General features: G+C 38.3%; 1 protein-coding gene across 8 annotated transcripts in view; it reads left to right on the top strand.

Annotated features, from left to right (window-relative positions):
• The first annotated feature begins 635 nt into the window (after positions 1 to 635).
• Positions 636 to 19841, top strand: part of LOC149579892 (uncharacterized) — a 200894-nt gene continuing 181688 nt past the window's right edge. For 4 of the 8 annotated variants that reach the window (XM_089787654.1, XM_089787674.1, XM_089787689.1 and 1 more), the window contains exons 1-2: positions 636 to 728; positions 17950 to 18104. The gene's annotated coding sequence lies outside the window, so the exon portion shown is untranslated. The remainder of the gene's footprint in view (positions 729 to 17949; positions 18105 to 19841) is intronic. The other 4 variants (XM_089787646.1, XM_089787665.1, XM_089787683.1 and 1 more) reach the window with 1 other exon arrangement.

The following is a 19841-nucleotide window of genomic DNA, read 5'->3' as shown; positions in this document are numbered from 1 at the left end:
CTGTAATTGGAATTGCTATTCTTGCATTCATTTTAACTTTCTCAAATTTGATTAAATTTTCAAATCCGCTTTGACCTGGGGTGAGCGCTGGAACTCTATTTTCAATATTTTCAAATATTTCAGCGATTTTCCAATAGCGCCAATTGTATCTTCAGAAATATTTTCAAATATTTCAGCGATTTTCCAATGGCGTTGATTGCAAGTTAACCCTATTCCAATTTAAGTTTGCATAACCAAACAAGGGATAAACAAGATCGGATTGCAGTTTTCCATTCCTATTCTTCATTCTCCATTCTCATTCAAATTTTCTATTCTAATTCTCAATTCCTACGCTTGCAACCAAACGGGCCCTAAGTTTGTATGTGAGATTTGCTAGTTGTCTTTATTTCCCTCCCTCTCCAGGGCGGCCGCTCCTAGTGTTTTAGTTTCCTATCTACACCTTGGGCATATTAAATCTAGTGCTCCCCGCACGTAATATGGATAAGCTAATTGTAAACGAATTATTTTGAATGGTTAACGTAGATTTGATAACGACAATATCTCTCTCCCCATTAGTCCGTCTGGATCGAAGGGGATGTGCTCCCAATTTTTATTTTTTTTCTATTATTTGAAATTAAAGTTGCTCTTAGAGATTTAAATGGTAGCTGATAAGATTTAAAGAATGGCTGAGGACGACTGCTTTTGAACGAAACCCAGTGTACGGGATTCCCATAATACTCATCTCCCTGGTATGCTATTAATACCAACTTAGCAGCTGTTCTTCCGATGGAATTCATTACATCTTCATCATTCACGTTTATACAGCTGTTTTTCAATGGCTTTTGTGGAAGTTTTGGGTTTATTTATTATCAAATGTGTGTTTGTATATGTATATTGTCAAAGGCTAGTCACGTTTTCAAATGGGTGTCAGCCGAGTATTGTAAATTGCTGGAGCTTCTAGTTTTGATGGGTACTATTCCAAGTTCATGTCTCAGAAAGCAAAAGAACATTGCTATCGGTCCTGTTCTTGTCTCAAATTTCTATGGAAAACAATAAAAAACAACAGTAGAAGTTAGCAATGTGTTAAGTTCCTCAAAAACTGGAAATTGCTATAAATGGGAAATTGCCCAAATTCCAAATACTTCAGGGAAATAGATAATCAAATGGAAATGCAATGAATAACACACACTTACCTATATGTTTCTTTATTGCCATAAAAATAGCCACGTACAGTTATATAGAGGGCAATATTCTAATTGAGTGTTGGAGAATACATCTGTGGTGAGAAATGTGTGATGATCTTCTATTTTGAATGATATACTGTGCTCCTTACCTAGTTTGTTAGTTACAAATATGTAGCAGGCTTGTAGAAGAAAACCAAACTTGGTTTATAGTTGTTGACTTTGTTTTCCAGGGGCTAGCAACTTGTCATTTGTCAACTATTTTCAGATATGTCTTGAACAAGATATTCAAATAGTCACTGTCCACTGAGCTATATAGCCTGCATTTGTCCTTGTACCAAGAACTTTGTGATAGATAGTCATGCTTCCTACAACATATAAAGGTTTCTCTTTAGAAAGATTGTTTCAGACATCTTCAAGAATTGTATCAATTCCAATGATAATTGTGGAGATGGGAATTCACCACCCAAAATATTGATAGAGTCTCAAGAGACGAATCAACCCTCGAGCCTCCTTACTGAACTAGCGCTCTAGTGAGCTTGTAATGTCCCCTCTTTAGTTCGACATGGCATTGATCATGGATTTGCCTATTCCAGACTCTCGTAGGCAAATGGTGTGGAAAGAGAGTCAATTCTGCGGATCAGATAGTCATATCTTGCTCTTGAAGAAGTGTTAAGAGGTTATATTTTATCATTATGTGATATTGGGGCCCACATGTTATAATTTTAATTTGAGTTGCACTTTTTATTTTATAAAATTACTTTATTATAAAAAAGTGCATTATAATGAGAAATTATAAAGGATGTTTCTAGAAGTTCTAGCAACTTCTTAGAAAAGTGAATAAATAGAGGGCTGGGCCTCTCATTTGGACATGCTTGGATTGGAGAACTCTTCTACTTCTTCATTGTGAAGACATTTGTGGACTTTGGATCTGCAAATTATTCGATCTTTGGGAACGAATCACTCCCTTGGATTGGCGACTTTGAGGGTGTGAAATATCACCTGAATTGTTGCATAATTGGAGTTGGTATTCAGCCATCTCATTGGAGCTTATTGAGAATTCGTTGTTAGGGTTTGTTTTTGGTTGGAATAAGGATTTCAGATTTGCCCTATCATTGGAGAAGCATTTGACAAGAGTTTGAAGACAGAATAAGTGCATTTTCAGAATTGGCAAAGCAGGGTTCGGAACCACATAATTGCTCATATCTCCTCAACCCCTTGGAGTTATTTTTTTTGGTTTTACAGGGTTACTACCTAACCCTAGGCGCCCATTTTCCTTGCATTTGGGGGTCCCAAAACCCTAATATTATTTTATTTCAGCAGCCGTACAGGTACGGCCTGGTACGGCCCTGCTAGTTTGGGCAGCAGCAGCAAATTAAGGACAATTTGGGGGTGCGGTTGGAGGTCTTCATCAACGATCTGCAGCAAAACGTGGTGTTCTTCCATAGTTCTTCAAACCAGGTTCTTGCATTCTGAAATATATGTCAATTTTTGGGGAAATTTGCTGTCATACAGTCATTGTAATAATCAGTCCAGAATTGGTAATAAAATAATTTCAGAATTTATTGCATTGTAATTGAAATATAGTTCAATGGCTTTATATATATTGTAATTCTGTGATTATATTCTGAAAGTATCAAATCTGAAATTACCATATTCTGAATATTGTTACTGTTACACGCCAAGTGTTTGACAAAATTCCTAAGTTCAGTTTGAGGGTTTCTGTGGCCTTTATAGAGAGGGTCATTACAGAGCTAGGTTGATCAAGAAGATAAATCAACTAGATAGGACTTGAAACTCAAATGGATGCAAGATAAAGTGAAGAAACATAATATTTCTATGGCACTAACAAATATAAATATTTTGATTAGCAGAAACGGACAAGAACAACTGGTTGGCTCTGTTAGATCATTGTCCTATATGCCTGCAAAAGTCTAGGAGTACAATGTAGATGCAGGATATCAGCATGACACGTGCATCTTATATGGACATGGCTCAAAGACGAAAGCCAGAAAGGTGCAAGACCGATCACTGACTAAATAAGCTAACTAGGAATTGGAAAGTACAAATAAATTATAAAAGAAACTGTTCACTGCATAAAAGAAGACAAGAGAGAGAGAGAGTTTACAACCCAAAGGTAAAAGAATCCCAAGATCGCTTGTTGCTTCCTTTGAAACCTATTGGGTGAATATTTTGCAACCGACAATTTTGTGAAAATCCAGTTGAAAATAGGTAGACCAGCCATAGCGTATGAGACCAAGTCTCTCTTATATTAAAGGGAAGGCTCCCCCTTCTCACCGTTCCTTGGATCATCTCAAGGTAAGCAAGAAGTTGAGAGATTTTGTAAGGGGTGTTACTGATATTCTTTCCTCTTAACTTTTAGGAAGGAATCCACTTACCCATAGAATGAGTAATGGGCAAGATGAAATCTCTAATTACATTTCTATCTAGTAGTTGGAAATGGTGATACTGATAAACCAACACCAACTTAAAGGTTGATTAAAAGCGTACCGGTTTGGCTCTAAGTTTTGTTTGTCTAATTTATAAGAAAAATCACTACCATTGGAGTGCAAAGACTTCCAAAAGTAGATGATCTCTATTCTATAAGAAAAACCTCTACCATTGGGGCACAAAGACTTGCAGAAGTGGGAAATTTTAACTATTTTTCGTGAATTTGAGATGGTAACACAAGCTATAGTCAAAGCTTCAAGTCTATGTATTACCACAATTTCTCCTAGTCAAAGCTTTGGCTCCGATTGCCTCTTAACTCACTACGTTCTTTTATTGAACACACAATAATAACATGAATCAAAGAAAATAGGCACAAATTATAGTCAAAGCTTTTAATTTGCTCTATCACAATTGCTTCTAGTCAAAGCTTCGAATCCAATTGCTTCTTTTATTAATTTTTCTCTCAAATTCGTACTACACAATCAAACTTATACTTGCACAAGTGTGGTAGAGCTTTCTTGCATACAACAAAAGAGGATGTTTACAATAAGGGGGCATTCCTTTATATAGGCAAAGGAGTTGAGAAAATGGAGGAAAAAGTGAGAGCAACTGAACCAACTTTGACCCAGTCTAACTAACAAGAGCAATTATTGAATTACATGTCATTACACATGTAAATTGTATACATGTAATTACACATTTTCATGTAATACATTCTCTTCAATTACAAACATGAAAAAAGAAGAAGAAGAAAGACATAAGAGAAATGAAACAATCCTAGGGATTAGTTTAAAGGGCCTTGTACTTGGCAATGCTATTCCAGATGATCACAGGATCGAGAGTTCCTGTATTTTGTGCCACTGTATTCACCTTGATAATCATAGTGTTACGTCTTTTGATAGCCTCTAACTCTCTTTGATGAATTGTTCGTTGTCATTTAAAACTTGATCTGATCAAGCTTTTCTTGCTCAATTTGTCATTAATTCTCCTTTGTAGGTTGGCACATTCTAGAATCTTTGACATTTTATAGACCTTCTCGATGATTTTTAGATGTAAACTTGGAACAACTTTCCACCAACACCTTTAACTTTTGTTTTCATTGATTTTTCTGCTTGTTCTCTTTATTCTCGGCTGGTGTTTTATTGATTCTTCTTGTTTGTGCTGCCTGTGAGTGTCGACCAAGTTTCTTCCTTGTGTATAATCAAACCCTATGCTGTCATTATTTCCTCACCTTGGATCACTCGTGGGAGAAAAGAGGATTACAATCATGGCTGATAGTGGAGACGGTATAAAATTGGATGAAATAATGGAAGAGGATGAGGATATAAACATACATAATCAAGGAATTTCACAGGAAAAGAAAAAGTTGTAGGAGAAACCATCTTACAAGGAAGTTGTCTCTGAAGAGCTTACGACATCTTGCCCACCATCAGGGTGTTTTTTTGCTAAAGTTTGCAAGGTATCTACTGATGGAAACTGAACCGATAGACCATCAACCGATGGAGATAGACTCAGAGGCAGAGGAAATATTGAGTTTGGTAACAGTGGAGGAGAGGAGGAAGGTAAGTCTTCGTCCCATGAACTGAAGACCCTTTCTCTCTCACCGAATGAGAATATGGTAAGAGCTATTAGGGCTGAACAAGCTCAGTTAAAGAATATTGCAGTTTTCTTTGCTTGTTTGGATGAAGACTTTTTACCTTCCCCTAAGCTTTTTGATGAATGGACTTGTAATGTATGGGGTAAGAAACTTGGAATTCATGTTTCTTTTTGCAGAATGATTCAAAAAGGGCTTTTTGTTTTATTTGTCAAAACCCACAATATGCAGGAAAGAATACTTAGTAAAAGATTTTGGAATGTGGGTAAATCCCTATTTCAAGCCTTCCCATGGTCTTTGATTGGAAATGTTGAAGAAGTCTCTACTAAGGCTTAACCTAGCTGTGTAGAAATTATGAATCTCAATGTTGAGTTTTGGCCCTTTATTCATCAATTATTGAAGCCGATTAGCTCGGTTTTGCAAATAGAATTGTCTAAGACTACCCTTCCACATTTGAATGCTAGGATTTTGGTTGCTTTTGAATCCGTAATTGTGTTTCATGATAATATTTCTCTTTCTATTGATTCTGAAGTTTTCTTATGGAAAGTTTCTCGACTGGGTAATTAAGGTGCTTGTTTTCATTGTAAAAGAAATGGGCATGCGAGAAAAGACTGTCCGGATCTAACTATAATGCAGACAACCAATTTTGAAGTTTCTAAAAAAAATAATAGTAATAAAATACCTAGTTCTGGAAAAGAAAAAATTACAGAGCCATCTTTTGGCAATATTGACATTCATTTAGAATCATTTATACCTACGGAGATTGCTAAACATAAGGATGTCTAGTCTCCCTTAGAGGGAGATTTTGATGCTATTGTCAATCCTTTATTTGTACTTGAGAGTGTGCCTATTAATGATGGCATCCCTTCCTCTAAGGTCATCCCAGTTGTTCCCAACAGGTTAAAATCCATCATTTGTCAAAAGGAAAATGTAGACCCAATACTTTTGGTTGAAGTCCCCACCAAACTTAATGCTCAACAACTAGCCCTTAATACCCTTGTTGAGCAGGCAGAGATGGTTAAGATTACCAACTAGTCTATGGCTGGTAAGAACTTGCAGTTGAATGGCTTGAAGCCTTCAGGGATGGATATATCTTTTGAGAAAAAGATAGAGTCTCCTTTTGTTGAGGTCACCAAAAAAAGAAGCAAGAAAAGAAAAGGAAATGATAATCAGATTTTAACCAATTCAAATGGATTTAAAAGTAAGCAGGTGATATCCCTTATTGCTTTAATAGATTGTATAATAATGGGAAGAACACCTCTAAAGACCATGAGCATGATCAAAATCCATAGCTGGAATATTAGAGGTTTGGAGATGAATGATAGAAAATATATTGTGAGAAGATGGTGTAATAAGATTATGCAAAAAGATTTCATATTTCTACAAGAGATTAAAGTAGTTGGATTCCAGGCCTACACTATTTTTAAATTGCTTTGGGACGAAGCCTTTGCATTCTATTCCAATCATGAAAGAGGTAGAGGGGGAGTTGCTATACTTGTGGGACCTAATTGTTAGCCGACTGGATGGTTTCGGCGGTGTTTTTGTATTCTGTAACCGACGGTCCGGTGGTGTTTCTGTATTCTGTAGCCGACAGTCCGGCGGTGTTTTGTATTCTGTAGCCGACGGTGCGGCGGTGTTTCGGTATTTTGTAGTCGACGGTCCGGCGGTAAATAATTGGTAGCGGATAGAATAATTGTGGCCGACGGACTTCTTTGGGAAGGTTCGGCAGTAGTATTTATATCCCGTCTGGGATCATTGTAAAGCATCATCCATTTACTATTGCGAATATTATTCTGCTGTTCGTGTTCAGTGTCTGTATGCGTTCATTTTCTTCAGCTTCAGCCATGGCAGCTTTTCCTTCTTCCGCTTCCCTGCATTCCTCCAGACATTCATTTTCCTTTGTTTTGTCACGTTCGTCGACCGTTAACATATTGCAACTCGGAAACAGTTCGTAGTCTTCTATCTGCCAATGGTAAAGGCCATTCACCGAGTCTAGGTCGTTGTCGTTCGATCTTCCGTCTAGTCTCAATATTCCTTCTTCGTCCGGTTCCATTCTCTTCTTTCCTTCATCATCACTTTCGTCGTCGCTTTCTGAATCTGACGATGCTGCCTCCTCGCCGACCATTTGTGTGTGCAGGTCAATTGTGAATCTTTTGCATCCGCCCTCCATTGATAGGGTATTTCGTTTCCAATCATGCTTTACTTTTGCTTGCACCAACCAATCTCGTCCCAGAATAGCATCATATCCTTTTCTTTTCAATGGAATAACCACAAAATCCAATAAAAATGGTTGCGTACCAATTGTTACCGGTTGCGCTTTCAGAATTCCCAACGGTTTGATTCCATGTTGGTCTGCCGTGAGCAACTGGAATGCAGGTGGCCACAGCGTCGACTTTCCCAACTTCTTCCAAGTATCCTCTGGCAATACATTCACGCCGGACCCTCCGTCAACAATTGTCTCTGTCAAAACATTTTCCAAAATCCCCATCTCGACGACCGCCAGATGCTGTCCAGATGTGAGTGCTAGCAGCATTGGGTCTGTTGCCGTCGCTTCCCTACTGTCCCTTCCTGTGTCCTCTATTGCTTTCGGAAACGGTGTATGATTTAGAATGGCCGTCCGTAACTGGGGCATTGTGAGGAGGTCACTTATCTTGACCGGTATCTCTGTTTGTAAGATCTGCCGTACAATGTTTTGTTCTGCGAAGTTCCTTGCCAAGGTGCCGGTGATGTCCTTCAACTGAGATGTCCCCGCCGATGATGCCTTTGCAATTTCCACTTGCGCTTCCCCCACTTTTCTCCTTTCCTCCGCTTGCCTCCGTGTAATTGCCAGAACCTCCTCTACATCTGTGCCGACAGTGATCAAGTTTACTCTAGACTTTGGACACTTGGAATCTTTGTGATCGCCGGGTCCGCACCATCTGCATAATAATTTCGGTGTGTTTGCTGTTGTACAATCCCACGCAAAATGACCCCACAAATTACATGCTCGGCATTGAACGATCGACCATCCGTTTGCATCATACTGGGTTCGGCTTCGGCTTCCATTATTATTGTTATTGTTTGCATTGTTGTTATTTTGCCCTCTGCTATTATTCCTATACCCTCCGGATGTAGCACCGGCGGTATTCGTGTTTCCTCTACTACCCGATGGGGAAGCCTCCTGTGTGAGAAACACCTGCGGAGATCCTCTTGTCTTCATGTTAAAGGGACAGTCCTTTGTCGAATGGACCATGATCTGACAGATGTCACAGAATTGGTTCTTCGGACACGATCCCTTAGTATGACCGTCCGTCTTACATTTCGTGTACCACAGTTCACTACCTTTTGGCTCCTTCTGCATGTTTTTAAACTCCTTCATCATGCGAACCATATCCTTTTGTAGGGCACGAACCTTCTTGCTGCTACCTTTGTCGTCGCTACTATCATCTCCGGCAGGCTCGTCGTCATCAGAATCAGAGGAGCTAGCTTTCTTCTTCTTTGTCTTCTGTTCACTTTCAAGGTCCAGTGCTCTGTTATACGCATCCACATATGATGACGGTGGGACAATTTTCATTTTCCTCCGCAACTGTGAGTGTAGGCCGTCCATAAACCACCTTTTTTGCAATCCGTCCGTTGGCTTGCTTTCCATTTTGTTTATTAAGTCTTTTAATCTCCTGGCGTAGACATGGATAGTTTCGTGCTTCCCTTGCTTGGTATTGAAAATTTCCGCTACGATTTCATTATCATCCCGCAAGAGTTTAAATTCCGCCAAGAACTCCTTTTTAATGTTATCCCATGTATCCAGCTTCTGCGGATCCATATTCGAAAACCAATCAATCGTGACACCCCCTAGGGTTGCTGAAAATTGCCTGACCCATTCGTCGGTATCTGTGATTCCATTTGCCCGCCAGATCGTCTCACATGTCTTACAATGTCGGAGGGGGTCGGTTGTACCATCGCCTTCAAATTTCGGCAGTTTTTCTTTGGGTCCCGCCATAACTCTGGAGGTTTGCACTCCTACACCGGTTGGCACTCCCACACCGGAGGTGTTGACAGCTGCAAACCTTGGTGAAGACGAAGAATCCTCCGAAATTGTTTCCCGCGGAAGTCTATCCTGGACGAAGAGGTCACTCCACACTCGTGCTCTGTCGGCACTACGAGCCGTGCAAGTTGATGCTCTCCTGTCTGAATTTTCTTCCCTTGGCGAACACAAATTCAAGAACTCCTCCCGTGCTTCTTCCACCAATTCCACCCGCTGCTGAGTCTCCTCCAACAATTCCTCCGCACTTCGATTTCCGTCGGCAATCTTCTGAAATCTTTGTCGACGTTCGGCTTGCTGTGCCAGAATTAAATTCTCTTGCGCAATACGGATTCCATCTTTTCCCTTCGCCTTATTCCAATCCTTGTTAAGCTGATTTGGCATTAATCTTCATTCCTCCCACCTTCCAGATTCATAAGGCAACGACGCCAAATGTTTACCGTACAGGTAAAGAAAATTAACGCATACAGACACTGAACACGAATAGCAGAATAATATTCGCAATAGTAAATGGATGATGCTTTACAATGATCCCAGACGGGATATAATTACTACTGCCGAACCTTCCCAAAGAAGTCCGTCGGCCACAATTATTCTATCCGCTACCAATTATTTACCGCCGGACCGTCAGCTACAGAATACCGAAACACCGCCGCACCGTCGGCTACAGAATACAAAACACCGCCGGACCGTCGGCTACAGAATACAGAAACACCGCCGGACCGTCGGTTACAGAATACAGAAACACCGCCGAAACCATCCAGTCGGCTAACACTAATTGGGTTGATTATATTGTAAATAGAGGGGTTTCTCCTTGTCATACGGCCATGTGGATTATGTTTAGTAAGGATGGTCAGAGCTTTGGGATTTGCAATTTTTATGCACCCAATGACTATAGAGATAGAGCATCATTATGGGAATGGGGTACATCTTACCTGCCTACTACTCATTGGATCTTTGTTGGTGATTTTAATATGGTTGAATTTAGAGAGGAAAAAGTAGGAGGTATTTCTTTTAGTTGGAAAGGAAATGAATTATTCTTCTAGCACAAACTTAAAAGAAAATTTAATGTGTTCGACCCTGTTGAAAGAAGAAAATCTGGTTTCCAAGACATTTGGTTCACTTGGTGTAATAATAAAAAAGGTTCTCAAAGAGTTTATTGTAGGCTGGACAGATAATATGCAGATTCCACCTTCTTTTGCTTTCAAAATGAACCTGGTTGCTTCTCCTTCAGATCACTCTCCCATTGCTGCAAAGCTTGAAGAACAAACTCCTAGGATAACTTCTAAGAATCCCTTTAAGCTTAATCTTTCCCTCCTTAAAGATCAAGCCACAATTGGTGCACTTCATCAGGTGACTTTTTTGTGTAAGATGTTAAGTGGCAATACTCAACCAAGAGAAATATGGGAAGGACTAGTAGAAGCTTGGCAAAAGCTCTTTCAGATTATTGGGGAAAAAAGGAGCATGGATATGAATGTGGATGAGACTAGGGCACTAGCTAGCCTTAATAGGTTAGAGAAGGAACTTCAGGTCAGGATCCAAGATTTAGAACTAGAAACTGCTCTGATTAAGACTAAAAATTCTCTGAGGAAGATTCAAAACTGTAAGATCCAAGGACAGAAGACTAGATCAAAACTGAACTAGGCTATTGAAGGAGATAGAGGATCTAAATACTTTTTAAATACATCAGGGCTAAAAACAAAAGGGAGCTTATTGAGAATATCCATATTAATGATGAACTCTCTACAGATCCAGAGATAATGAAAGCAACTTTCTTCGACTACTATTCTCAGCTTTTTGCTTCTGAGATGACTGATGTTGAATATGAGGCTCTTGATAAGTGTCTTCAATTGATAGCCTAAAAAGTTTCAGATGAAGATTGTGCTAGACTCAGTAATCCTATCACTCTAGAGGAAATTAAATGGACTATGAACTCTTTAGCTAACAATAAATCTCTAGGAATTGATGGTCTTCCTGCTGAATTCTACAAAACCAATATAGATTGGATTTCCAGTGAGCTGTTGGCACTTTATGAGGACTCATTCAATAGAGGATCTCTAGGTGGAAATATTTATAAAGGTTTGATCAAGCTGATTCCAAAGAGTGGAGATAAGTCTGATATAAAAAACTGGAGATTGATAACTTTATTGAATATTTCCTATAAGATCATTGCAAAATTGTTAGCTAAAAGAATTGAAAACATGCTTGATTAGTTTATCTCTGTCACGCAAACACGTTTCATTAAGGGAAGATATATATTGGAGAATTTAATAACAAGTTGGGAAGCTATGCAGTAGGCTAAGGAGAACAATCAAAATGTGGCTATGATTCTGCTTGATTTTGAAAAAGCCTATGATAGAACTGAGTGACCTTTTGTCACTGGAATGCTCAAAACTTTTGGTTTTCCAGAATATTTTTGCAAATGGATAGAGGTGTTGTTTTAAGACTCTTCTAGTGTTATAGATGTGAATGACAATCTTACCAACCCTATTCCCCTTGGGAGGTCAATTAGGCAAGCTTGTACCATTGCTCCTTCCTTATTTGTAATAGCTGTTGATTTTTTATATTATATTCTTAGAGCACCCTCCCTCGGTACTCCTATTAAAGGTCCTCTCCTTCCTGTTTACCGTATAGGTAAAGAAAATGAACGCATACAGACACTGAACACGAACAGCAGAATAATATTCGCAATAGTAAATGGATGATGCTTTACAATGATCCCAGACGGGATATAAATACTACTGCCGAACCTTCCCAAAGAAGTCCGTCGGCCACAATTATTCTATCCGCTACCAATTATTTACCGCTGGACCGTCGGCTACAGAATACCGAAACACCGCCGCACCGTCGGCTACAGAATACAAAACACCGCCGGACCGTCGGCTACAGAATACAGAAACACCGCTGGACCATCGGTTACAGAATACAGAAACACCGCCGAAACCATCCAGTCGGCTAACACCATCCCCCCCAAAAAGAAAAGTTGTCTCCTGACGACTGACAATATCTAAGACAAATTAACAAAAAATACATTTACAGAGTGACTACAACAAGAGAAATTTGCTTCCGACACATCATTGTCACCTTCGTCCCGTGCCTATAGCCTCTGCTAACACAACACTATCTCCTCAAGTTGACCTTGATAGCCACCTGTGCTGCTTTCTCTGTTTTCAATTCCTCGGCACCCTGAGCCAAGTGTCGCTGCACTCTCCAACTGGATGATTAGCTCCTCTCGAGCTCTCTACGCATCCACCAAGACAGCCTCACAGCCAACACCTGCTCCCACTGCCTCTAGTACACAGAAAGTCCATGCCTGCAGCAACTTCAACTCTTCTCAACTGGTCAGACTCCCACGACTGGGGGTCTAGGGGGCAACGCCCCCGGCGGGGTCGAGCCCCGCGGGGTCCTGGGGCCAAGACCAAATTAACACTTCGCAACCCACACAAAAATGCACGGATCACACTATTTTTGTCATTATTTGCCGATTCTGCACTCTTTCTGGCAACCACAGATGCGTCCCTTTCCCTTTGGCATCATCTGTCACTCATTCTGAACAACTTGATTCTGTCGTCGTTTTTTTTTTTTTTTTTTTTTATACTGCTTCCTCTACAATCCACCACAAATCCCTCTGCACATAGAAATTCTTCTCCTTCTGGCAGAACAAGAACTCTTCTTTATGTCTCTGTTTCCCCGTGGAAGTCTTTTCCCTTGCAGAGTGGAGGAGAAATTCTGACTGGCAGAGCTGAATCTTTTAATTACACCCGCGGCCTATCTTTCCTTTCTCGCGGTCTATGTTCTCCTCCCCGCGGCCCATTCTTCTCCTACCTGCGGGCTTTGTTTCCTTACCCGCGGAGTATTCTTTCACTGGCGGTTAACAGCGAGGATTTTATAAAATATAATGCCCGCGGGGGCTCTCTCTTCTTTTTTCTGCCAGAGGAACTTATGCTATCAGTCTTCCTCCTTTCTCTATCGGAGTAAATATGCTGCGGGACTTTACACTCCGCGGGGGTCTCTTGAACACGAACAACAAAATAATATTCGCAATAGTAAATGGATGATGCTTTACAATGATCCCAGATGGGATATAAATACTACTGCCGAACCTTCCCAAAGAAGTCCGTCGGCCACAATTATTCTATCCGCTACCAATTATTTACCGCCGGATCGTCGGCTACAGAATACCGAAACACCGCCGCACCGTCGGCTACAGAATACAAAACACCGCCGGACCGTCGGCTACAGAATACAGAAACACCGCCGGATCGTCGGTTACAGAATACAGAAACACCGCCGAAACCATCCAGTCGGCTAACACTTCCTAATGAAGACACCATACTGAACTTCCAGTTTGCTAATGACACTGCTTTATTCATGGAACTTGAGGAAGGGAATATAGACTTAAATTCTTTTGTTCAGCCTTAGGTTCCAAAGTTGCTCCATATAAATCTTCTGTTTTAGGATGGTCTGACTCTCTGCTTAACTGGATACGGTCAATGTGTTGGCAATGGAAAGACCTGAATGAGATTGTTAGGTACCTTGGTATTCCTTTTGTTGTCAATCCTTCAATTAAAGATATGTGCTAATGGGTTTATGATAGAATACAAAAGAAACATGTCAAATGGAAAGCTCACTATCTCTCTCTAGCTGGGAGGATTCAAGTTGTGCAGAAAGTTCTGTCTTCACATCATTTATATTTTGCCTATACTTGGCTGATGGCAAATCAGCAAATGGACAAGATTGAAATAATCTTGAGAGACTTCTTGTGGTTTGATGGTGTGGGGAATAAAAAAAGACATTGTGTGAATTGGCAATGATGTTGTAAGCCCAAGCAATATGGTGGGTTGGGATTGAAAGATCTTAAAAAACATGCTATTGCTCTTGCTTCTAAATGGATCCTAAAGGCTATATATGGTAAGGAACCTTAGAAGGTTGTCATTAGGCACAACATTCAATGCTCTTGCATATTCAAAGGGTAAAATTGGAGAAATATTCCTTTCTGTGAACTATTATTAGGGGACTTTAAAATTAAGATTTATGGCTTTGAAGTATTTGCTAACCTGTGGAAGGCTTGGACTCATTCAAAGATATTCTTACTAGCCAAAATTGCTTTGGGCCCCTCTCCATCTTATATTGTTTCAGATAGATCAATTTGGTGGGGATTATATCTAAATGGAAAACCTTTGGCACTTACGCAAAGTTGCTCAGCCAAACATTGGATTGTATTCGGTGCTTCTCTAGTCAGTGATTTAATTGTGGATAACCCTTTGGATACATGGGATGAAATTGGAACTAGGTATGACATCCCACAGACTTAGAAGAAAACTTATACACTCATTACCAAGGCAATTGATAATTGTAATTTTTCAAAGGTTATTGATTCTGATAACTTTTTCAAACAATTGATGTGGTGTCATGGAATGGTGATTAATGAAGTCTCTACGAAACGAATATACAATATGCTTGTCTTTGATCTAGAAACCTACCAAAGAGTGATCCAAGGGTGGGGATGGTGCTTCCCCTTCTTAGACTGGTGTTTCTTTTTCCAGGACTTTTGGTAGTCAAACGTTGAACCAAAAAGCTATGTTTTAGATGGTTACTTTTACTTAAAAAACTTGCCTTAGGATCTAATTTGGAGTTATTGGGTTTTACCTCTGGGCAATGCAAGATTTGTGATTCAATTGAATCTTTTGAACATTTTTTTTTTCATTGTGATTTTTCTATCATGATTTGGTACATTTTTCTTGGTAACCCCATTAATTCCAAACCAAGTCTTTGTTGGAGTGAAATTTTAGCTGGTTATGTTGAAGCTTTTGATTCTAAATTCAATTCCTTTTGGTCTGTTCTCACATGTGAAATCTTATGGTTCCTTTGGAAGGCGAGAAATGAAGATGTCTTTCAGCAGAAAAATAGAAGGCTTACTAGGTTTATTTGTAAACTCATGCATTTTTCTATTATGTCTCAGGTTTCTCTCTCCTTGGAGATTTCTATGGCCCAATTTATGATGCTAGTTCAAGATGATGTACTTCTCTGTAATGTCCCCATTTTTAGCAAGGTTATGCAGTTGGCCAAGTTAGTTCACCATCGCGACCCTCGTGAGCTGACAGTGGGATTTGAGAGTCTTAGTTGTGTGGTTATAGGCTTTCTATTAGCCTATGGTATGTTTTGGCTCAGTTTGAGGGACTTACTATTTATAGTAAGTCAATTTGTTGGTTCCAATGAGCTCAGTTGAGTTAGAGGAATTGGGTGATGCTCTCAATTTATATTTCAGGCTTCTGTTTTGAGCTCCAAGAATCTTGGAGGGAGCGTCTATTTATAGTAAGTCACCCCATTTGGTTCCTTCATCATTTTTCATCATCAGGATCACTTTGGTGTTGTCAGATTTCAATTCTGATGCTTCTTCAGTTGTTTTTGCAAGACGGGTGAATTATTATTATTATTCATCTAACTATGCTAAGGTTGCTATTTTTGTTGGTCACCTTAGTGTCATAGCTTGTTGGAACCGAGACGAAAAGTTTTAAATCATGGGAACAAGAACAATGGTCTTACGTGTCAAAATTTTAAGTTATGGTGGAAAAGGTCATTTTTGGAGCCAAAAGCAATTAATAAATTAGTTTATAATGACACTTTATTATATTTTAATATTGTGTGTGGGAAGCTTCTTAATTGAAGTTCATTTGCAAAACTTTGTGCCATTTGGAGATTATAAATATGAGCCCATTTGATGAGTAAAGCATCCAATTATTTGATTATCTTATCTTTCTTTGTTGTCTTTGTGACACTTTTGAAGTTTTGAAATTTTGTGCCCTTATTGATGTATAAGGGTTTGGGATCTATAAATGAAGTATTATAGATTCAATTTTGAGATTGCTTGGCAAATTGTGCTGAGGAGAAGTTTAATTTTTCTTGCTGCTAGAGGTTGTTCTAGAATTTGTGAAGGGATTCACTGGAATTGTTATCTCAAATTGTGTGTTGGTTAATTTGGAGTTGGTTGAGGGCCAATTTATATTTGTTGTTGGGTGTTATTTTCTATCTGCACTTTGGAAGCAACATTTTCCAAATCTGCAGTTGCATTTATTTTTTGAAGAATTATTTGTTGCTGCTAGTCTTCATTTCAGAGGGTTTTAAGACATTTCTTACCTATAAGTTCATGGATTGTAACTTCTAAATTTTCTAGGTATTGTAAATTGTATCAACTGGGTTGTTGGTATTTTGTAAAAATACTCAGTATCTAAGTTGATATTGAAATCTGGAAATTTTCAAATATATATTCCCTATGTAATATCTAAATATTTGAGTTGAAATTATTATTGCAAAATCTTTGAGTTTGTTGCTATATTGTTGTATCAAAATTGCAAAACCTCAAGAACAAATAAAAGAAATCAATTCTTCAGCATAGATTGTTTGAGAGCCAGTTAGGTCATTACAGTGGTATCAAAGCTTGCTTGCAAAGTGTTTGATGAAATGTCAAACAACTGAATTATAAAAGAATTTGGTGTTTGATGAAGTTATATCCGGTTGGGGTTATTGCATTCTCATTCACCCAGAAGAAGTCAAGGCTATACAATATTTGGAGTAGTACAAAGATATGCTGGATCCTGCTGATTTAAACCAGTTAGAGAAGATGGTGAAAGAGTTAACCATTTCCAATGATAAATAGGATTCTACTTCTACTAAAACTACTTATGAAGTTTCACAAACTCTAACAATAATGCACCTGAGGAATATGTTTGGCAGGTTGGAATGACAAACTATTTGCTACAATTTTTTTCAATCATTGGAAATCAATGACGGTTGGGGCCTGAATGAAGGATGATGATTATCTCTTCTGTCAACCTCAACTCTTTGATAATGTTGATACTTTCTAATGTTTATATTATTTCTATAAGATCCACATGGTATATATACTTCCCATCTTTGATACATGTGATAGGCACTTGATATGTAACTCTTTTTAGTGCTTAGATGTTTTGTAAATACTTAAACTCTGATACTCTTCTGCTGATTATATACAGCTGAAATGATTGTACTGAATGTTTAAACTATTCTAATATCGAAAAGAATCCACTTACTGAAGGAGCAGGTAATGGGCAAGATGGATCTCTAACTACACTTATATTTTAAAACTACACTTCTATTTTAAAATTGGAATAGTAATACTAATAAACTCAAATCAATTCACAGGTTGATTGTAAGTGTACCAGCTTAGATCAGTCTATTTTTCTATAGTATAAGGATGCATAGGGAGCTCACAGACTCCCACGAAATCCTTTAAAGGCCTCTACTATTAGGGCACACAAACTTCTAGAAGTAGATGATTTCTAATTCTATCTTCACCAACTACTATTGGGGCACATGGACATCCAAAAGTAGATGATTTCTAATTCTATCCTATAAGTTATTTCAGCACATGACCATGAAAGTAACTGATTTTAATAAGATGCATGAACTAAGAAAGTAATACAAATTGTAGGCACAATTTCCAATTTATACCATTACAAACGTTTCTGGTCACAACTTCGAAAAAATTGTTTCTTATATTCACTTTGCTCTAAATACAAATAAGATTTGCATGAACTAAAGATAGCAACACAAATTGTAGTCATAGCTCCCAATTTATATCACTACAATCATTTTGAGACACAACTTCGAAATAAATTGCTTCTTTTATTCACCTTCTTTAAAACTTGCACAAACATTTCACAGTTATGTTTGCACAACTTTTGCAGAGCTTTCTTGCATATGAAAAGATGATGATTTACAATGAAGGTCACTCCCTTATATAGGCAAAGGAGTGAAATAAAAAAGAGAAAAAGGTGGGAGAAACTCAACCCATTGACTAAGTCAAACAAGAAAGAAGACTTATTCAATTCCACTATTTAAGGTATGTGTGATTCGATTGCATGCAAGTCAATTACATGCAACATGTTTTTTGAATTACAAAGCTGAAAACACATTTAAACTAAAGATGAAGAAAATGTTGAAACTGCTGAATCAATCTTGTAGATTATCATCAAAGGCCTTGTGATTGGTGATGCAATTGCGGATGATCACAGGATTGGGAGTTCCTGTATTTTGTGTCACTACATTCATCTTGATAACCATGGTGTTGCATCTTTTGACAGCATCTGATTCTCTTTGATGAATTATCAGTTGTCAATTGCAAACTTGATGTAATCAAGCTTTTTCTCATTCCATAGTTGCTGTGAATTCTCCTTTCTCAGATTTGCACATTTTGGAGTTTTTGGCAATTTGAAAACCTTCTCAATGATGTCTAGAAGTAAACTTAGAACAACTTTCCCATCAGCATCTCATGAATTCAAAATGCAAGACTTAATCTTTTTCAACCTGATTGCACCTAACCAAGATCAAGATAGCCCTAAGACTCACTTAATCAAATTTGAACACTTAATTTGAAAGCACATTCACACCCCTTTGCTATCATCCACTTTTCAATTGTAACGAACTTCTGATTTAAGATGTCCAGATCTGAGATGTATTAGTATGATCAAGCTGAATCTTAGATTTATGACACCATCTCATCATTCAATTTCTAATTGAATTTATACTTAAAATATGCATCTACAGTCTTGAAGACATAATAAAACATCATACAATGTAATTTACCTCACCACTGATGAAAATTTCTGAGTCTGGAACTAGTTGACTCCCTCACTGCCTAATATATTTGTTGAATCTGAACTTTGCTCCTTCAATTTGTCCAGCCCTTGGAGATATTTCGATTTTGATCTCAATTGCTTATAATAGTGTCTCCAAATTCAGATTTCCAACGTGTAAGATGCTGTTGCATAAGTTTGACCTGCACTTGCAAAATTCATTCTTAATGAACTCAAGCTGCTCTGCTTGTATGTGATCAAATTTTGGATTTGGTATTAAAAGGATTTCAATACCCAATTTATATAGGCCTGGTGGTGTTTCTATGTTTAGGCCAACTTGGACCTCTTCCGTTAAATTTGTGCCTCTTGGAGTTAATTTTAAGGCTCCCAATTAAATTCGTGGCTTTTTAAAGTTAATTTGACCTGAATTCGTGGCCATTGAGATCAAATTCGAGGCCCCTTATAATTAAATTCGAATCTATGATTAGATAATATGGATCTGCATTAAATATTTGTCATTTAATAATTTATAAATGTTTTCATCTTATCCTTGAATGGTTCTTGAATATTCCAAGGCCTGGACTCACGAGTCCTTGTGATGGACTCTTGTTGCTACTTGGACACACCCAACAACTTATAATTTGATTTTTTTTCCATTTTTTGAGTCATTTGTTCTTTGTGCTTTCTCAAAACAAGGTTTTAGTGTGACTCTGATGAAATGGAGGATGACAAAGACTAAGGACTTTGATGACGAAGCAGAAGAATTAACTCCTCATTTCAATATCTCAACACCTACTAGTTCAAGGCCTGAAAACTTGAGTTATTTTAGGAGAGGGAAAATGAAGATGTGGTCTTTAGTTTTCTGTTTTCCACATTTGGTCCTTTGGACATATCACTATACACCATTTTGTAAACATTTATAAACTTATGTTGGATATACATTTAAAAATTTGAAACTATGATGAAATTTTGAATATTGAGTGTTGAGATTTATATGACGTGTA

The sequence above is a fragment of the Cupressus sempervirens genome, chromosome 1 (assembly GCF_028749045.1).
Source record: "Cupressus sempervirens isolate cs-2001-9-10 chromosome 1, ASM2874904v1, whole genome shotgun sequence".
Classification (NCBI taxonomy): domain Eukaryota; kingdom Viridiplantae; phylum Streptophyta; class Pinopsida; order Cupressales; family Cupressaceae; genus Cupressus; species Cupressus sempervirens.
Note: the sequence above shows the minus strand (reverse complement) of the source record. Positions and strands in the feature narration are given on the sequence as shown.